The sequence below is a fragment of the Ambystoma mexicanum genome, chromosome 1q (genome assembly GCF_040938575.1).
Source record: "Ambystoma mexicanum isolate Mex_15411 chromosome 1q, UKY_AmexF1_1, whole genome shotgun sequence".
NCBI classification, from domain to species: Eukaryota; Metazoa; Chordata; class Amphibia; order Caudata; family Ambystomatidae; genus Ambystoma; species Ambystoma mexicanum.
In genome coordinates, this window is record NC_090922.1 from 154772289 (window position 1) to 154793603 (window position 21315).

Consider the following 21315-nt stretch of genomic DNA (forward strand, 5'->3'; position numbering starts at 1 on the left):
GCAATTGGTTAGTCCAAAGTCTCAACACAAAATTCTTCACTGCCGAGCTAGGGCATTTCAAAAGGTAACTCTGTGTTTTAAAATACCCGCGGCTAATATTAGTTACCTATTTGTAATTACTTAATGTTTGGAGGTGAGTGTAATTGTTTATCCAATCCCACTGTTTGGTCTTATTTCTAAATATAACCGTCAGTATTTCAAATGTTGTGCCTAGTTTGAAATCAGGAAACCAATCAATGGTGGAAAAATACTTCTCATTTAACTCCCGGAATTTACACCCAACGGCACAACCATAATCTTCTGTCATAAATCGAGCCCATGAATTTCAGCAGCGGGCATTTGGACATAGTTCTAGATTTAATATAGAGCATAGCTCTTCATATCAAAGCTTGATTCTTTAGAGACACCAACCATAGTTCACGGTGAAGATAAGCCATGGGCGCAGATGAGAATACATTTAGGAGTTTACTCCAGAACATCCCTTTTACTACATTTAACCATAAAATATCTCTTATAGCCAGGGCTTCAAGCCCATAAATTATAGCTGGTGTGAAGCTCTGTTTTTAAAGCTTGATAATCCCTTCCACTGAGTATCCAGCATTCTGCTTGGATAATTTATTTATTTCAAAAGTCACCTTCGAGCCTTTCTTTTCTTACCATCTGTGATTGCTCTGTAGTCCCTGTCAGCATTCAACTCCAGACCCAAACATGGATAACTGTCCACATAGTCTATCCTATGGGAATCAATTTGTAGGTCGACCCGATTGATCTTACCTCCTGACACAACTCTCATCTTTGTCTCATTTGTATTAATTAATAGATCATAATCAAATGTGCATATTCAATGAGATTCTTACATTTATTTATGCCCCCCCCCTTATGGTACAATCAAATAAGATGAGGTCATGTGCATACAGTAGGCTTATTATGTTCTGGGAATCGAATTTAACGGGAAAGCCCTCTACTGTCAAAAGACAGCATGGTAAGTCAGCCAAGTAGAGATTAAAAAACAGGGGGGACCAGCACACATCCTTGTCTGTCGCCTCTATTTATATCCACTGAGGCCGTCAAGGATCCAGAGTCATTCAATCGTAACTGCACACTATTGCTAGTGTGCAATAGTAGTACAGTAGACAATAGCAACTCGGGCCAACCCACGCACGTATCTTCTGCCATAGGCAAGCTCGATTGACAGTATTGAACGCTGCACTAAAATCCACACAGATCTGGTATAGTACAGGTATAGTCCTGGGTTCCCTTTCTTGGCAGCCCTGCCTATTAATGAATCAATAAACCTGACATTGTGTGTAGTTGCCGAACCTGGGCAGAAACCAGCCTGCGTATAATGCAGTATGTTATTATCACCAGCCCAGCTCTGAAGGACATGTAAAACAAAGGTAGAGAACAGTTTTCAGTGGACATCAAGTAAAGATAGAAGTCTATAGTTCTCTGGACTTTCCCTGTCACCTTTTATATGTACAGGCAGCAGGATAGCATGCCGCCATGTTACTGGGGTCGGTCTTTCTTTACAAACTTTGTCGAATAAAACGTTAAGCACACTGGTCCATACTCCTGGGTCGGTCTTAAGTACAGTGTTTGATAAACCGTTAGGCCCAGGAGCACGAGATCCCCTCAAGCCCACAATAGCAGCATAGATGTCTTCCGCGCTCGGAGACAAAAGCCATTGCAAATGTTGCTTAGCAACCCCACAATCTGTTAGAGTGGTCACATATTTAGCCTTTATACATTCAATCCACTTACACTCAGGTATAGGATTTACCATGCATTATCTTGTGTCTCCTTTTGCTTTATACAAAAGGATTCACGAGTTATCAAAGGTGATCAGTAACCCTGTAATAAACTACTCCATGTCAAATAAAAGGTGCTTATCGAAAAATAAACTTTGAACTGAAGTTTTGTTGTGAATACAGCAATGAAATAAATCATAAAGAGAAACAATGAATGCAGTATGTATTGTAGAACTAAAGTATTCTTAGGACGGTATGTTTAGGTTGTACAATGATAAGTCAAAGTATATCACAATCTTGAGAAATGTATTATCTGAATATGACCTGCTTCTATGCATGTGCATTATGACCTCGGGGTAAATCCTAGGCCAAGGAACTTCAGAATATAGCACAAGGTCAAGCCCTTTGTGCACAGTACCTTTATAGTATGAATATCATGGCTTCAATGTAATATAACCACATGAGGTCCTCAGCTTAAAATGAATACTGTCACTGAAAAAATCAACCACCCCAGATATGTGATATCATTATTGATGTCATTGATGATGCTGTTTGTGATGTGCTGGGTGTTAGTCTTAGCAGTGCATGGCAGTGACGCTAGTAATGGTTGCATAGCAAACCATAACTGGCATATTTCTGGGGTTTTAAACGTTTTTTCACTGGATTTGATAGGTTTTTACCAGTGCAACTTAACCATAATGTCCCTTTAACAAAGTTTTTTCTGTGACTATATGTAAATATATATAGATTTTTTTACTGCAGCGTACAAGAGAGACAGATGAATACCACCAAAATGTGATGCTAGGATAGGACATGTTATGTTGCATGTTATATTTATCAGCTTTCGTGGTTTGTGGTCGCATCCACAACGTGTGCGGGAATGCTGTATGCAACTGATGGGGACTAGAGCATTACTAGTTAAAAGAAAATACCTTATTTTAGTTAAATGATAAGGACTGCGAAGAAAAAGGCTTGTCTTCTCCTTTAAGAAGAAATCACTGCTTAAAGTTATATTTGCTGGGGAGGATGAACATTGATGCTCATAATCCAACTTTCATATTTTAACCTTTATTTGAGAAACAGCTATATTTGACATTTGATTCTTTTGGAGACATTCACTTTTTTTATGTTTTTCAAATTGGTTTGAATTAAAAGTTTTAAGCTTAAAGGATAGTTCCGGGACTTTTTTTTTATTGTCCCTACGGGTCGGCCATGTGTTTGTAAGCATAAATCGGTAGATCGTAGGAAACTTTCCTATGGACCTTACCCGACTTTTCGCCCATTATCGCACTCGAAATCAGCCTCCATTTTGTGATAATCCTATCATTTCGCCGCATCGACCTGGCTCACCTGCCTTTGCGGCACTAAATCAAATCCCCCGCCCCTGAGCCTGACATCAGCAGACGCGTACTGCCCATTTCAAGCACGTCTCGTGTCAACAATCGCTGCGCCTCAGCTATTGACGTGTTGCCATGGAAATGGCAGGACGCCTCTTTCCCCAATAAGTATAAACAGACCGTTTCACAACATACAGCAGCAGATTTTCGATTCCATTACTCTCTCTGTGTTACTTTGAGTATTCTGTGACTCGTTTCAGTGCTCTGGTCAGCTACCTTTGCCGCTTGTAGCCCGTGTGAACACCTGTACCATCTCTGTAAATTATTTTACTATCTTTACCGCACAATGGCCACAATAATGCCGTATATGTACGAGCCCGAGTACACCGAGGAGGAACTACTGGAAAGGCAAGCACGCGAAAACGATGGGGATTCGGACGGCAGTTGGGAGGACCAGTCAACGGATGAAGAGCCTGGACCATGTCGCATGGACGGCGTCTCCACCTGGTGCACGTGCAATCGGTGCGAGCTAATGCCAACTGAGGAGGAGAACTGCTGCTGCCGTGAAAATTCCGGGTGCTTGGCCTACATTTCGGAAAGCGAGCAAAGTCTGCAGGAAGGCGAGCAAAGTCCGCAATGCATCACCGAGCTGCCAGAGTTCAGGGAAGCCTGCCTCTCACGGACAGTGTTGAGGATGATGATGGTGCTTATGCACGAACTTCGTGGCACTGTTCGTCCGCGTAATCCGAGTAACGAGTAAGTATACTCTGTTTGTGATGTCAGTGATGCCACCACTATTTCATGGTCGTCTCCCACATATAAAATTACATTTACATATCATTCGAACGCATGTAAATTGGTTCCATATAGTGCATTTTCTAGATATAATTTTTTTCTAAGAAAAATGACATGTGTTACCTGAATCGACATTGATAAGAAAGTTTGGTCAGTTTAATACAGTTTGCATCTTTTTTTTTCACAGGTGGTACAGGCTGGTGGCCTATCGTTGCTTCACTTGGTGGCTTCACGGGAGGCTCGGACACCGCGTTCGGAGAGTAATACCTGCCTGTGCGGTACTTGCCATTAGACAACATTTCCCCAGTGACAGTGGACAATACCGCGGATTTTCCCTCGATGTGCTGCAACCTCAACTTTACAATGTGTAATGTTTATTATTTATGTTTAATTAAAATCTAAAATAAAGCCCAACATTTATTTTAACAATGGTTGTTTTGATTTTTTAAATGAATCTAGTGTGTCTCCGTTGAATAGCCTTCCAGTGCCTTGTCTTGTCACACCACATGTCTCCGGCCAGCATCCTCCCTCACGCTGGCCGCACACCTTCAATCCACATAACCGTTGAACCCATATATGCAGCAGTCATACATATATTATTTTGTGGGTTGGCATCAAGCGTTGGCAATAAAAAGCTGTTGGATTTTATTGATACAAAACATGGTTATAGGTAAATAATAAATATGGTTGATCATAATAAATCCTCTTTTTGGGCACCGGGTACAGAGATGACCCCCATATATTCTCCTGGGAGGGTGAGGTATTTATAAACTCACCCCCCTGCCTTCCATGTAGTAGATCCTGCAGCCATCCTCTTACATTCAGTTAGATGGCCTCTCCTTGGTGAGGCCCTGCGGCAAACGGGTCTTGTCTGCACGACCACCGCCCCGATCCACCCCCCCGCCCTATCAAAGGCAGTTCGCACAAGGGTACTTGCGCTGCTGGCAAGTGGAGCTGTCAGGGAGCGATAAAGGCCAAGAGGTGCCAAAGACCATGTACACTTCAAAGTGGTCTATAGAGCATGGGTTGTTGTTCCCATGTCTACCTCCAGACCCCGTGTCTCCTGCCAAGCATCCCCCCTCACGCTGGACGGCCCCCTGCAATCCACATAAGTGTGTCTCCATTCACGAGTCTTCCTGTGTCTTGTCTGCACGACCACCGCCCCGATCCACCCCCCGCCCTATCAAAGGCAGTTCGCACCAGGGTACTTGCGCTGCTGGCAAGTGGAGCTGTCAGGGAGCGATAAAGGCCAAGAGGTGCCAAAGACCATGTACACTTCAAAGTGGTCTATAGAGCATGGGTTGTTGTTCCCATGTCTACCTCCAGACCCCGTGTCTCCTGCCAAGCATCCCCCCTCACGCTGGACGGCCCCCTGCAATCCACATAAGTGTGTCTCCATTCACGAGTCTTCCTGTGTCTTGTCTGCACGACCACCGCCCCGATCCACCCCCCGCCCTATCAAAGGCAGTTCGCACCAGGGTACTTGCGCTGCTGGCAAGTGGAGCTGTCAGGGAGCGATAAAGGCCAAGAGGTGCCAAAGACCATGTACACTTCAAAGTGGTCTATAGAGCATGGGTTGTTGTTCCCATGTCTACCTCCAGACCCCGTGTCTCCTGCCAAGCATCCCCCCTCACGCTGGACGGCCCCCTGCAATCCACATAAGTGTGTCTCCATTCACGAGTCTTCCTGTGTCTTGTCTGCACGACCACCGCCCCGATCCACCCCCCGCCCTATCAAAGGCAGTTCGCACCAGGGTACTTGCGCTGCTGGCAAGTGGAGCTGTCAGGGAGCGATAACGGCCAAGAGGTGCCAAAGACCATGTACACTTCAAAGTGGTCTATAGAGCATGGGTTGTTGTTCCCATGTTTACCTCCAGACCCCGTGTCTCCTGCCAAGCATCCCCCCTCACGCTGGACGGCCCCCTGCAGACCGCATAATGCCACGACATATACACGTCATTCATTCACAAACACACCCCTGTTTCGAATTCTTTATAACCCACTTCATATTTCTAATGAGAACTTCTTTGCGCTTTGCTAGTCAACCCGTGAAGGTGCTGGTTATCTGCTCTTCGTCTCTGTGAACTTCCGTGACCACTTTGAGCAAACTCGTCAGTTTGCAACCTGTGAACTGCTCCCTGTTCTACGACAAGAAACTACTCTGATCCCTGCATCCAACTGTTTGTTCGTCAAGGTAAGTCCATGTACCATAATCATTTTGCGCCCAATTTTTTAATTTATATCTATTTGCTAGTAGTCATCAAATTGCATCCATGTTTTCTTTTCGTTCACGACAGTACATGCAAGGAACTAGTCACATGTTCTGAGTTTAGTCAAATTACTTTTTCTATTTTTTGGAAGTTATTGAAATACTTATCCGCATGTGAATAACGTGTATAGTTCCAAGAACCAAAACGGACCTTGCATTGAACCTTTTATGTGTCATTTAATGTTTTAACACATTGGTATTCATAGAGAATTGTTGATCTTTACTTTTCAGAACTTTCCATAATGCCTGCCTGTTCCATTGGCGGTTGCCCTTCGAAGACCCATAACAAATCTGAAGGTACTATAATGCATGTTTTCCCTAAGACAATAGATCAGATAAGAGAATGGGTCCGATATTGCAGATATCCAGCCTCTGAGATAGAAAGTAGAGTCCTAGAAGTCTTTGCGGACAAGAGGGGTGATCGATACCGCATCTGCAGCAGGCACTTTAGCCCAGACATGTACTCCACATCATTGCTAATAAAGAAGAAAACACCGCGAGCGAGGCGAAAATTGCTCTCAACCGCTATTCCCACTCTATTCGTCCACATCCCTCCACTGGTGAGTCAAGTTTACGTATTTATCTCTCGGCATTGCGGTAGTGTGTAGCATTAGCTAACAATAATTTCCCCATTTATGTATCCACTCAATATGAAGGCGGAAGATTCTCCATCCGTGTCGTTATTGCAGTCATCAGCCACTTCAAGCGCCTATCGGGTAATCTTACTTAGCTATTCTGACACTGACTTGTTTTAGGCATGTAAATCAATAGTTTTAATTGATCGTGTAATTATTTTACCTAATGGTAAATCACAGTACTCGTCCTCTAGTCTTTGTTTTCAGTTATAATTATTGTTATCCAAAATAATGCAAGTACTGTCTTTCAGGGAGATGCTGAGGAGTCCAACGCATTGACGACAACCGTAGATGTCACTCAGATGCTCGAGGTACGTTTCCGGACAGTTCCATCGATGGAGATCATCAGATCTTGCATTCTTGTAGCGTGATTGTTACACACAATGTTTCTTTCGTTTTTAGCCATTGGTATGTCCTTCTGTCGTCGCCCTCATGTGTCTTCTTTTTTCAATATTGTGTTCATTACTAATGAAAGTCCTATGTTTCAGGGAGTCGATGGAGCATTAGTCCAAGAAGAAGGGGGAGCATGCAGTTACGGGTCGGCGCAACAGCTTGCAGAAGTGTGCACCGCAGTTACAGCGTCTCTTGATGTTCTTATGCATTTCGAGGTATGGATACTGACAGATCAATCATGCGAGATCAAATGACGTGATTACATCCGCTATACTTCCTTCTTTATTAACGCAAGTACTATGTTTCAGGGAGCTGACGGAGCTTCTTCAACAAGAACATCACCCCTAGTAGTTGATGCAGATCTCTGGGTGGTGACACTTCCAACGATGGAGCAAATCGAATCATATTTAGATATCCATTATTTATTTTAGACAACTGATCATTTGTGCAGGTCTATTTAGATGAGCCGTTGACGCCTGCAGAAAGTTTATGTTCTTTTAAACCAAATAGAAAACCATACTAATGCAATTACTGTGTTTCAGGGAGTTGCTGAAGCGTCATCTTCAATAATATCATCAATGGAAGTCTATGCGGAGCCCGAGGTATGGATCTTGACAGTTCAATCTAACTAGATCAACAATGCGTGAACTATTGTCGTTTGAATGTTCTACACAATGCGTTCATTCGTGTTTTGCTATTAAGATGTACGTATGGGTATTGGTCCCCAAGTACATTTTGTGTTTTCAATATTATTATACATACTAATGAAAGTTCTATGTTTCAGGGAGTCGATGGAGCCTCAGTGAGTGATGGATGTGCTTATCATGAAAATATAGTCGTTGCAGCGCGAGAGGAAGTGGAGACATGCACACACGAGTCGGAGCAACAGCGTCCAGATGTTGAAGTTCGAGGCAAGAAAGTTTCAAAGAAAAGAAAGCAAAAGAAGGTTAGTGTCCTGTTCACTATATTATGTTGTCTTTCACTGTCAATAGTTCAATACTGTAAATTGTGTTTAAACTGAACATCCCTTTTCTAATCTGTCCTCTAGTTGCGAGTGGGTGTAAGAACTAGATCTACACAGACAGTGAAGCGAACGAGAGATGTTGCTTGTCAAACCTTTTGGCAGGGACTTGAGACTGGAGATGCATCGTGCCAATGGGAAGAATATGAAGTGATTGACAACGGAGCTATACCACCACCAGCCATTGATAGTGAATGTCCTCCTGGTAGTTTGGATGCAGTCGGAGATCAATTCACAGAATCCACACCCGCAAAAAATAAGAGCGCGCGAAAGTTGAAGACATTGTTTTTTTCTCCCATCTCCGGACAAGGAACAGTTGTTGCAGTGGAAGAGAATGACATGGACGACAATGAAACACCATCAATATCACTCAGCATAGCGGAAGACGATATCAGAGATTGTACCTTTCATGCGAGTGACATGTCCTCAACGTTACAGGCCGAACCAGCTGGGATGCAGAGTGACAGTATAAGGAAAGAGGCCAAATTCATTGTATTCGATAGCTGTTTGATGGATATTATTATGATGATGAAATGTGGGCATTGGGTTGGTGGGGAAGTATGTGGGGAGCCATTGATTAATGTGACTCGTGCAATTCGAGGCACTAACCTTAAAATACATGCCACCTGTACACAATATCATCCGTTCGCATGGTCTGCACAACCCATGCTGGGGCAACTGCCAGCAGGCAATCTACTTTGTGCAGCGGCCGCACTTTTTAGTGGTTCAAGTTTTAAAAAGTTACAGTATTTCTTTCAGTTTGTGGGAATCCATTTCATTGCGAAAACTCAGTTCTACAAATACCAAACCGATTATCTATTTCCAGCCATCAGCGAAGCTTGGAGAATGGAAAAAATGTCAATGGAAAGTACATTCGCGGGCAAACGCTTCAGGCTAGCCGGTGATGGACAGTGCGACAGCCCAGGATTTTCAGCCAAGTACTGCACCTACCACTTTCAGGACATGGAAAGTAAAAAAATTGTGAGTTCGGTGGTCGTGCAGGTGTCACAAAGTACATCCTCAGTGGCCATGGAGAAAGTTGGCTTTGTAGCATCATTGCAAGAACTACAATCGCGGGGAATGGTGATCGACCTGATAGCCACGGACAGACACGTTTCAATTGCCAAGACAATGAGAGAACAGTACAAAAATATAAATCACCAATTTGACGTTTGGCATCTTGCAAAATCAATCAATAAAAAATTGTCGGCTGCAGGTAAAAAAAAAGAATTGCAAGGTATTTCACAGTGGTCCAAGTCAATCAGCAACCATCTTTGGTGGAGCTCAAAAACATGTGAAGGGTCGTTGGAAATTCTACTGGAAAAATGTCAGTAATGTTGCACTGTAGCAACGTACATCGATGGTCGACAAATTAACATTTCCACAAATGTGAACATGGCCATTTGTCCACAGAGGAGGCACGGAAGAAGAAGTGGTTGATTCCTTCATCACCCACTCACAAGGCCATTGAAAAGATTGTATTTGATAAAACTATAACAAGAGATTTGAGGGGACTCACGGAATTCTGCCACACAGGAGATTTGGAGGTGTTCCACAATATGTGCCTAAAGTACAGGCCCAAAAGATTGCATTTTGGCATGGAAGGCATGATAAATCGGACTCTTCTAGCGGTCTTGGCACATAACCATAATGTTGGCCGTCAACAAAGTAGGACGACCGGAACTTTAGGGACGCTTCGCTACAATAAGGCCTTCACTAAAAGAAGTAAACAATGGGTGATCAAACCAGTGTTTGAGGATATGCAATATGAGTTTATTGAGAGACTTATCGTAGATGTCCTCGATAGGCACATACATGGAGTGGTGAACGAACCTATGCAGGGGACAACTGCATTGCCACCCAACATTGCCTCTGTTCCATGTCCACCTAAAGCAGAGCTCATTGAGAAATACACATCACGGTTTAAATGATTGTAATTTGATTGTCTGTTCTCTCGAGTCTCCTCATGTTGCAGGCCCAAACTAGAAATGTGTGCTCGCTCAAAGTGAAGGTCAGCTGCTTTGATGTTTTGCTCGGGTGGCGGAATGGCCCACGACCCAGTATAAGGTTCTATTGTGATTTGACCTTGACAGGCCGGGACCATCCCGAAAGACTAAGAAAAGATAATGAATAAAATTTCAGAAACGAAACGATGAGCCACGTTCATTAGAAGAAGTAACGTCGGCAAAGAAGGAGTGGTGTTTCGGGTCTGCCCTACACAGAGACACAATGGAAAATGCAAATATAATGTAAGTAACTTTTGATGAGTTTATACCGCAATTTCATTACTATACAGTGGCTTTAAAGACGGGTTCAGTTGTACTTGTTCGTTCTATGTGGCATATTGTTTTCTACCGCGCACTATCTTGAGGAGAAACATCTGCTTTTACTGAAGTACCTCAAAACCTTCCTCTTTGCTTCTGCTTTCTCTCTCCCTCTCCCCTGCTACAACTGGTCCACTGTCTGCGACCTCGGTCCTGGGCCCTTCCACTCTCCACCTGCACTGCCTCCCTGTCAACCCCTGCACTGGGGGACTGTCTCAGTATCCTACAGCCCCCCCCTTCCCAGCACTTGTTCTGCACTTACCTTGCACTTGCCACCAGCTGGCCCTATTTATTTATTATTTTATGCTACTTACCTTGTACTCCACTCCCCCCCCCCATGCCTCGCCACGCCTTTAAACACTTGTGTACACCCAGTAGCGCTGTCCTCGCTATGAAATGAATAATTTTAATAAGGATCTGATGGTGAGACTAATTTCATTTTTTATGTTTTTAGGTACATCATTCACTACTGTCTGTGTCACGAGTACCAGACACCGGCGGACGGCTTCTACAGCCGCCAGTTGCTTCTCCGCGTGAACAACGTTACCACCCTGACCATTTTATGGGACGATCGCCAAGTACAAGTATGCCCTTACGCGGTACTAACGGTTAGATGCAACATACCTACCGTTGTGGTGGCCTAGTGCCTCGTTGTTGGAACAGCCATGCGATTATCAGTGCGACCGAAGAGCTTATTTTTATCGTAAACCAACACCCTGTGTACTGCACACGAACATCGCTTCCCTCAAGACGAACTAATTTGGATCGAGAGCAAAGAAAAATGCAAATCGCTGAATATTCTCTAAACATTTGATGTCCAATAAACGTACTTTGCCAAATGTACAATCTTGCCGTTTGCTTTTAAACCACGGTTTCACATTCCGAATTGTGGCGCTGTATTGTGAGATGCTCTAAGACCCTGTGTACAGCAAAGGACCATCGCGTTCCTCAATACGAACTTTTTGGAACATGAGCAAATAAAAATGCAAATCGCTGAATATTCTCTAAACATTTGATGTCAAATAAATGTACTTTACCACATTTACAATCTTGCGGTTTGATTTCAAAGTACAGTTTCATATTCCGAATTGTGGTGCGCTGTATTGTGAGCTGATCTGTGTTGATTTCCGGGGTCTGTGTGGAGTCTCGTAGAAGACGCCTGGGCGCGTTTGCCTACGCAGCTCAGTCACGTCACGGATAGAGGCGGGGAATATGAATGTTTTGATAAAGTCTGTTTCAGGGGCGGGGGATTTGATTTAGTGCCGCAAAGGCAGGTGAGCCAGGTCGATGCGGCGAAATGATAGGATTATCACAAAATGGAGGCTGATTTCGAGTGCGATAATGGGCGAAAAGTCGGGTAAGGTCCATAGGAAAGTTTCCTACGATCTACCGATTTATGCTTACAAACACATGGCCGACCCGTAGGGACAATAAAAAAAAAGTCCCGGAACTATCCTTTAATTTTCGAATCTGGCCAAGGTTTTATAGTATTGAAATATACCAGTTTGGCTGGGAAAATATGTTAATAGGGCATTTCTGTTTTCAGGCAGATCATTGTAATTGTAGGTTTTAAGATCCTTCAGAGATGAGAACAGAGGACAAGGAGTTACCTGATGTACAACTCATGAATGTTATTTACGCAAAAGAAAGGTAATCTGAAAGAGTATTCAGTATCAATAAATAGAGTTAAAGGTGCAGGGGAGAAAACACGGCCCTGGCACATGGACTGTACATATGCAATCAAGAGAGAAAGTTCCCAATGAAATGGAAACTCACTTCCCCTACACACTACTTTAAGCTGAAGGAAGCCACATGTGTAAGTTGTATTTGAATAAGGTCTCATAGAGATAGACATGACAATTATAGTGAGTCACTCAATATTCATGAAAAAAAATACTCTGAATACACTTCTGATGTCACGAAAAGATGTGATTAAATATAAAACCTAACGCATTTCGAGAAAAACAATCTCATCAGGGGTATAATTCTTTATATGTGCTGAAATTAATACGAAAACACTAATATCAGTGGCTGTTCATAAGTCACAATAGTTGTTTATGATTCACCTAACAATATTATTGTATCTACGATACACCGTAAGCTTGATAATTCACCTCATAAATGTGAAGATCCAATGGATGCCTGGATATTAGAATGGGACAAATGGCCAACTACTCAATACTCTGTGGATGAATTACACCAAATTCTAAAGAGGGAAGAGTAGGAGAGTGGCCAATGAGTGATCACTATAGAATTAAACATAACTAATGAAAAGCAGAGGTCATCAGGGGAAGTCGTAGGTATACTGGTGGAGGACCCATTATCTTGAGAACCCATCAATGGACAGATTGCATTTCTCAAAATTTCTGAAGGTTTAAACAGAAACATTAAAAAAAAGTATAAAGCCCTATCTAGAGGTAACAGTACTTGAAATATAGAGTGGTTCCTAAGGACACAAAATAAACTATATGTATCCTCACCTTTGTCGATGAGCGGCGAGGTAAACATTCTGAAGACCAACTAGTCTCAGGAATTCCAATTCAGGAAAACAAAGTATGTGGGTAACTAGGACCTAAGTTAGATAAATGGTCCCTGATGTGAGGGGATAAATGCCCTAAATTATCAAGGATTACTGGTATACTCACAGAGTAAGGGTAAGAGGATCCAAAATAATGTATTCTCGTCACTGGTGCTGGAAAATTGCTGATTCACAGTTCCAAAATGGCAGCTATTATAATTAGCATGCACGTTCGTGTGATGATGTCATCACGCCTCCCATTGCGAGCGCTGCAGTGCTTGTTTATGTAGTGGTATTGTGTGAATAATGTTAAAAAAAGGAATGGTACCATAATGAAAATGATGAGTGGGCAGAGCGGTCTGTATAGAGATACAGGGAAAAATTAGCAACTCCATATTGGATGCTGATAACTAATGATGTATTTAGAAGGTTTAGTGTCCTCTACCTAAATGGCATTCTATCTAATAAATAGAGGGGAAAAAACGAGATCTTCTAAATCACAAGCTTAAGACATTAAACGTGTCGTGATTCTGCCAGATATTTAGGAATAATAGTTCCAACCAGAAGCTCAATGGTAATCATCTACATGTGGGTAAAATTAGTAGTCACAAGTAGATGCCTAACCTATCGTGTTCCTAAAGTAGAAATGGATGTTTAAAAGCCTGACAAAGCCAAAGAAGTGGGCGGAATGTGTGGCGTTAGTCCACCGAGGAGGGCTTCCGTTTGGTCGCATCCAGATGGGAAGGAGAGAGGGGATTGCCAGTCATCCTCCTGGGGAAAAGTAATGGGAATTTATTGAACATCTGGGTGCATTAAGGAAGAACTAACTGAAGAAGATCGGATATATGGAATAAATTCAAAAGACACTATCTGTACTATGTGGCCCTAGAAAGTTATTGTTTGTACTAGGTGGCCCCAGACGGTTCCTGATTATTCAAATGTGAGAATCTGTATGTTTAGATTTTAGAATTTATCACCTAATCTGCCCTGTCCTGAGGAAGACGATTGTCAAGCCTTCTCTCTCCTGCTACGACAGAGAGATAGACAGCTTAGACATTGTTATTTGATCGTCGAAACTACCTATGTTCAGATACCAGTACAGCCCACGATACGTTTGGGAGCTGTACTAGGTACCGGGTGTTGACTATTTTGGTCAGATTGGAGACAAGCACAGGTTGCTGTTTGTTCTCCATAAAGAAATGTTGGGCTGGACTAAGGTACAACCCTTTTTATCTCGCAGAAAATATTGTTTATTGTTGATCTGCGTGACTTTGGTGTCCTACATAACTCTTTAAGCCTCACTAACTACCTCTTACATATATACAGAGATTAGTTATAATATATCCCCCTGGCTAAATACAATTTGGGGTTCAATTGAGGTTCTTTACTGTCTACGGAATTTATGCACTTTTGAACTAAGTTAGGCACATTGCACTTTTGCTTACATCCTAGGATGTTTAGTAAAATAATATGCACTTTAACTAAATATGTTTAGTATCAATTATATGTTTTTAAGCTGTTTTTAATGGTATGGCAATTGTATAAGTGTTTATTAAAGATTGATTGAATATATCTCTATGATTCCTTGACCTGATCTGTCCCCATATTTAGCTCCCTCACAGTGCGCAGCTTATTCCATTGATTGATTCTATGGTTCTATTCCCATGAACTTCCTTTTTCCCCTCCGGTGGGTCTGTCTTACTTTGGTTCTCCCCTGGGTTCATGGTGTTGGGGACGCCTATTTTTGATTATATACCTAAAGTAGAAAGTAACATGGCCATGTGTATTAAGTTCAGGCACAAGGTAAATGAGCAAGCTTATGATGGTACAGATCCATCACATAAATCCTAAATTGTAGCTACAACATGAACATGTTGATTGACAGTGTATCTTGATACCAAGGTAATATACCAGTGGTGACAAAGAGGTACTGGTAAAGTGGAATGCAATATGAAATACATTTTAAGCATTTTGTGAACTTCTCCGCACTATGCCACTTTATAATTGATGTATATATAATGTGTGTGTTTTTTAATGATATATCATGTGTATTGTATCTGTTTTTAATGTTGTCAGTTGGACTATTGTGTCACTAGTTGGTTTGCAGCTTTGTCATGTGCAATCAGCAAGCTTTGACTAATCTTAAAAGCGTGAAAATCAAGTATGGTTGTCATATAGGAGAAGTGAATATTGGAGGTTAATTCCCCACTATCAATTGATTTGTGCTCACATGAACTGAACATTGTAAGACATTTAGCTTAAATTATGAATTGTCTGTATGTTTTACTGTTTGTGGGCTGAATTTGGTACATATTGCAAGGCCAAGATAATACCTGCCCTCCTCGTGTGTTACTGAGATTCTTAATATCAAGGAATATAACTGGTACAAAATGGAGGGGCATATATGTAGTATGGTGTTGGGTCTCCCCCACTGTGTCTCCATAGCAATCATTAGACAGGAATTGGGGCTACTTTTTATGTCCAGTATGTTAGAATGGAGGGTTCTCTCACTCTACCATAAGATTTCACTTCCGCCGAACCAATCTCTTTTTGTGTATCTCAATTCGATCATGCACAAAAAAACAAGTACTTGTCTTTCTCATCTTGCGTCTCTGTAGGTCAGCGTCTATTGGATTGGATTTCTCGGAGTGAAAAACTGTTAATACACAACCCACAAGAAGTCAAAACTCCTACTTGGGAGTATGACTGGTGCACGACAGGTGAAAAAATAAATGTTTTACTCTGTATAGATTCCAGGCTATTTGTGAGAAAAAATATGACACACCTGAGAATGATGTAAGAAAATGTCCATGGCCCGTTTTGTGAAAAAAGTACTTGGGACTTAGATTAAATCCCTACCCTACATTGGAGGCTCTAGAGGTGAAAGCTAATATAACCAGGCTGTGTAGTGAGGTTGGTACAATAGAGACACATGAACATCTTATTTTAGAATGTAAAAAAATGCAGTTTAGGGTGAAATATCTTTTGGAATTCTTTGAGTCTCTTAATATATCATCAGCACAGTTGGTCTGGTCCCAGATTCGCTTTGTGATTGCTGTTATTTGGTGTATGGAAGTTAATATGGAATATATACATTGAAATTATGTATTAGAGGCATTATGATAGGAACATGAATTTTATGCACTGTTTTTTTATGTATGTGACATGGATACATTTTGTATTTTGTAGATGTAAATATTGTATATTTTTGTATGATTGTGAAAGGTTTTGATAAACCATAAAAGAATTTGGAAAAAAAGAACATGGCAGCCATTTTTACTTCCAAAATGGTGCCCGCGATATGCTAATTATTTTTCTTCTTTTTGCAGGGATTTCATACACGGTAGCTTTCTTTAGTCCATCTTTCTTTTTATATAGGATCACGCTGTGTGGGTGCAGCGTCGAAGAGCCGTCCTGTGTTGTTTTGTATGTAGGCCACTGTTAGTTGTAGTCTATCAAAAGTCTTTATTTATTTATTTTATTTATTTCATTTCTTGATAGGACTATTCATGGACAGACGAGTGACATCGCCATCCCATTGTCCAGTGACACCCACACCACTGCAGTCCCTTTTCCCTGTGTGTGGTGGTCGCACTTTCCAGCATCACGGTCGTGATCAAAAGGGAGGAGTGCTCAGTGAGGCTGTGGCTCACTGTAGGGTGGGCGGAGGACAGCTCCCACTACAGACTAGGGTGACCAGATTTTTAAAAAAAGAGACCTGGACGGCCCCTCCGAAATAGAAGTAGGACTGAGGTAAATACACATACAACTTTAGTCCTACTTCAATGTCGCTGGACTGTTGCGGGGGGCGCGGAGGGGGTGTGCTAACATGCACATACCTCTCATTGGAGGAGAGCGCCGGGGATTGGAAGGGGGAGGAAATAGAGGCGTGAAAAGCATTTCACACCCCCATTCGCGCAGAAAGATTTGCACCGGGACCCGATTTCGAAATCGGGTCACCTGGCAAAAGAAGTGACCATATCCAAAACCACGGACGGGGTTTATAAAAGTAAAAAACTCCCAGGACCCCCGGACGTCAGTTGATTTCCCCGGACTGTCCCGGGAAAACCCGGACGTCTGGTCACCCTACTACAGACAGCCTGGCCGGTGTCCGCACAGTTTCCACTTCCCCTAGCATTGCACCAGAGGTCCGACACCCGCTGGGGGCTCTGCTTGCAGCAGGGGATCTGCTCCAGTCTCCATTGAAATATACCACATGCAGAGGTGCAGCAAGCTTTGCACTTTGTTACTTGTATAATTCTTTTCTGAACGCCGAACGAAAGATATAAAGCTTCAATCCTCCCCATCTCACCTGATCTATATAATTGTCAGTCTGCTGTAGCGCTCTCCCATCACATGCTTTCTGTCTGTAGCGCTCCAAGCTAACTTTTACATGAGCAGCAGTGCAGGCTATTTTTTAACGTAGCACCATACAGCTCCCCAGTTGTATTAGCCTCCTTATGGAGCTCTGACATTCCTTATGCCTCTCCATTACACCCTGCATTGTATCATTCACCTTTCCTGCGCCACCATTGCCTAGCCTTTTCCTCCATTTAGCACCCAAGTGATTCCTGCACCCTCGTTGATTAGCCTGTGCCTATAGGACCTGGAATCATCTGTCTTTGCGTAGTGACTCTTGTCACCTGCACCACATTATAGCACCTGTCTTATGCACACCCGACCTGTGTTGGTGCACATTCCTCCGGCACTGCCAGCCAATAAGCACACAGAGCAACGGTCTTCCCCCGGGACACTGCAAGCAGATACTGGTGGAGGAGATAAGGTCATTGCACTCTGCCCCAAGAAAAGGGGACAAGAAAATGACTACACAAAAGCCCAAACTAATGGCATTGCCAATGCTGGTTTGTCAACATACATAAGGAAATTGTGCATTTTAAAGCGTATCAGGCCAACAATTTTGGTCAAAACCAGTGGTTGAAGTCGGCCGGAGGAGTTAGGAGCGGTGCTCCTCTACTTGTTTTTAATTAAGTTTTACTGTTCCTATCATTTTAATTTAAAAAGAAATCGTTCCGAAATGGTTTTATATCACTGCACTGAACGTTCCCTTAAACAGCAGGCACATTTGTTTAGGGGTCTGTATGGTTTGTGAAAGGGGGCGTGGCGATAGGGTTTGTGGGGAGCGGGGGTAAGCCAGCATGGAACATAATTCCACTATTTATTTGAGTACACTTCGACCACTGGTCAAAACGACTATTGGCAAAGATCACTTTCACTAAAGTTGCCCGCATTGGCCTACAATGCAATCTCACACCAGTCTCTGGGCTAGCCATATCGGTATAGTAACCTTGCTGAAAATGTTGGGCGGGGGACTTGACATCTGACAGAAAAGTGCCCAAACCAAATGAATGGGGACAAACTGGTGTGCCATAAAAGTTGGGTTGGGGACACAAACACCCCTGCCTCCCCCTAAAATTACGGACATGGGTATTGTTATGACCATACAGCGCAAATATTGCACGTGGCTGACTCTTTCACAACGCTTCTGCTCTCTCACATGTCCCCCGACTTTGGGGAGATCTCCCTACTGGACAATAAGCCAGTCTCTGGGTTTATTCACGGAAAATGTATTTTTGTGAAGCACCAGCTTCAGACATTTTCCTCCCTCATCAATGAACTCACAGTTTGCGGCTGTGTGCTAGCTGGAAGTTAGCAGCGCCGTTCCAGGAATGCCGAAACTGTGAACCATCACGCCCAGGCCCCAGCTCTTGACTGGACATCGCCAATGGCATTTAACATAAACAGCGCCAAATGGTGAATGGCACTTCCCGTACTAGGGCGCTGAACACATTTAGCTCCTGTGGTCTGGTTTCCTCTGCGAGGATTACAAAATTGCTAAAAATATGAAAATCTGCACAAAAAAATCCCGCCAGGTGACCTGCTTGAAATAGATCATCAAAATGAAAAAAATGAAGAATACGGCCTCTCTTTTCCGTGGGAACGGCCGCGCGCAGAGTCATGGGCTGTGGCCGCTCCGTGGGGGTTTCGCTGATGTCATTTCAGAGAAGAACATGAATAACTGTATTTTTCTTCTTTCCAAGTGTTGTTTGTTTCTGGGTTAAGATACATTTTTGTACTTGAACATGATTCCAAACCAAAAACCCTTATTGCAGACTCTTCCGATGTGCTGCCGGCAGCCGGGATCCTGACGCCAGTAGCTGGCAGTGGGCTCGGATCTGAAGGTCACCCAGTCTGCTCAAAACAGAAGGCACTCTACTCGCATTTTGGTGTGTCCTCTTGAACATATTCTTAGGCCATGCAAAGTCCTGTCAGCATCTTCATTGTCCGGTGTGTCTATGTTTGCACAGAGGGCGCTTGCATGCTGCAGGGCATGTGCAAGGATATATTCTCGTCAAGGCGTAGTGCCATTTTGGCAACAGGGCCCTTACCTGAAGAATAAAACTAGTTTGGACGTTTCTAGTGATATGGTGGCAGCCCCATGTTCCCCTGCTGGTGACACAATAAGCAGCAACCTAAGGAGCTAGATGCCCTTGGGCTGAGTGTGCTATATAAATTGCAAAATAAATAAATAAATAATGAATGCCCTTATTTAAGCACTGCCTCTGTCAAGGTGAACTTTGCATTGAGCAACCAGTTGAAGTTCCTGTTCAGTTAATTTGTCCAGTCTAAAACAGTCACAGAAATGTGAACTTTCTATTGAGGAAAACAAAAAATGTCCAAGGAGATGTAAACTCAAATGTGTGAACTCGGTTGTTTGCCATGTCACTGGCTCTCCCCTATCCAGTCCCCAGATGCAAGTTCAGGGGCATGGGCTTTACTTTAGTGGGACAGTCAATGTCCCTGAAACTGCCAGCGGTATTTGGTGGGCTCTGGGTAGGTTCTGGACCTATCAAAGAAACAACTCACTTTTTCATTGTGGGTTTTGTTAGGTTGTAGAGCAAGAGTGTACAGGGCATGTCTACAATGTGTGTTTTCGTGTTGTTCTGGTGGTAGAATTTGAAGGTGTTTGCTCGTCTAGTAGTAATAGTAATTATTTGTTGCCAGTGTGTTAGTTTTTAATGCTTTTAGATCCTCATGTTACCCCTTCTGTATTTTACTGTTTATTGGGCTCTTTCCTTGTTACCTTTACTTTCCTTCTTGAAAACGTTATAAAACACCAAAACACATGTCTCTTTCTTTTCCCAATTCCATGTCCCCCTTTATGTTACACCAAGCAGTTTCACAGAGCAAAACCAAATCCCTTTTCTATTCCTGTGCCTTTGTCCTAACAAAACATTTTTGACTTCTACCATTTATATCCCCAAGCTTGACTTTTACACAAAAAATGTAAAAACAATCCTTTTCTATTCCGAGTTGATTGTGAAACCTATACAACCTTCCCACTTAGGTGTTAAACAATGAATCCATCCTGTGTTTTAGTCACGTTTCTTTTTGTGTTGAAGAGGCCTTTGTCTGGGTGATCACTTTGTCGATGTGAGTCGCTTTTCTTAAAACAAGGTTTACATTTCATGAAGTGGGTTAGGGCTTTGTATTTGCAGGGGGAGCTAGAGGAGGATCACTTTTTAGAGGACACGGATGCTATTTGCTAGGTATTGGAGCACATTGGTGGTTGTTGTAGTAGGCTCCCGACACCTGAGGTGTGAGCATCGCTCGGAGTGGCTCAGGAGGAGAAGAGGAGGCAGGCATGGGCAAATGAAGGTTTGCCACTACCCTAGCCAGAGGAAGTATAGAAGGCAGGACTGACAAAGCAAGGTTAGCCTCTGAGACGGGTGTGGGGGTGGCAGAGGGAGAGCGGGAGCAGCCACAGCCTTCAGTGGTGACAAGAAGCAAGTCTCTAGGCCAGAGGTGTTTGGGGGCTTAAAAGAGCCATAACAGCCCCCCAGGAGGAAAAAAAGATGTACACATGAATTTACAAAGCCTAGAGCAAACCCAGGGCGAGGGTAAAGCTTGAGACTGCACATCCTCACGACTAACCCTGCCATCTAATCTGATCATGCCAGTGCTATAACCTGACTACCATGCACAGCCTTAAATATGTAAATATGTAAATGCAACCGAACTGCCCCTATGCACAGCACTAAATATGTAAATTTGTAAGCTTTCGCTCAATTATATGTATATATGCACATCCCACACAATGTAACTGTAAATGCAATGCTCTTTTTCTCATGCCTATCTTATTCTGTAACCAAGTTTTTATGTAATCCTATCTTCCTGACCTCTGTTGCGCCCTGTTACCTCTGGGTTTTGCGCGCTATACTAAATAAATAAACAAACAAACAAACATGCACAGCCTG